The sequence below is a fragment of the Penaeus monodon genome, chromosome 30, assembly GCF_015228065.2.
Source record: "Penaeus monodon isolate SGIC_2016 chromosome 30, NSTDA_Pmon_1, whole genome shotgun sequence".
In the NCBI taxonomy this organism is placed as follows: domain Eukaryota; kingdom Metazoa; phylum Arthropoda; class Malacostraca; order Decapoda; family Penaeidae; genus Penaeus; species Penaeus monodon.
In genome coordinates this window covers 9375239-9375490 of record NC_051415.1, presented here as the reverse complement: position 1 = coordinate 9375490, position 252 = coordinate 9375239, and positions in this window count along the sequence as shown.

The window sequence follows — 252 nt, the reverse complement described above, 5'->3', positions numbered from 1 at the left end:
TCCCAACCCGCTTATAACTTGACTTTTATTTTGTTGGCAATGATTAATTCATCAATTACATTAATAATAATCCTTTATAGTTATCAATTTTACTTGTCAATAAATCTGCTGACAATTTTATAATCACTGTTTTCATTAACGGTATAGAATACGTATTCTGAAAATTGATAAATATGCATATTATCTCTCATATATTTTTGACACAGTAATTTGTTAAATAGCATTGTATCATGGTTTCTAGATGCAGTGCAA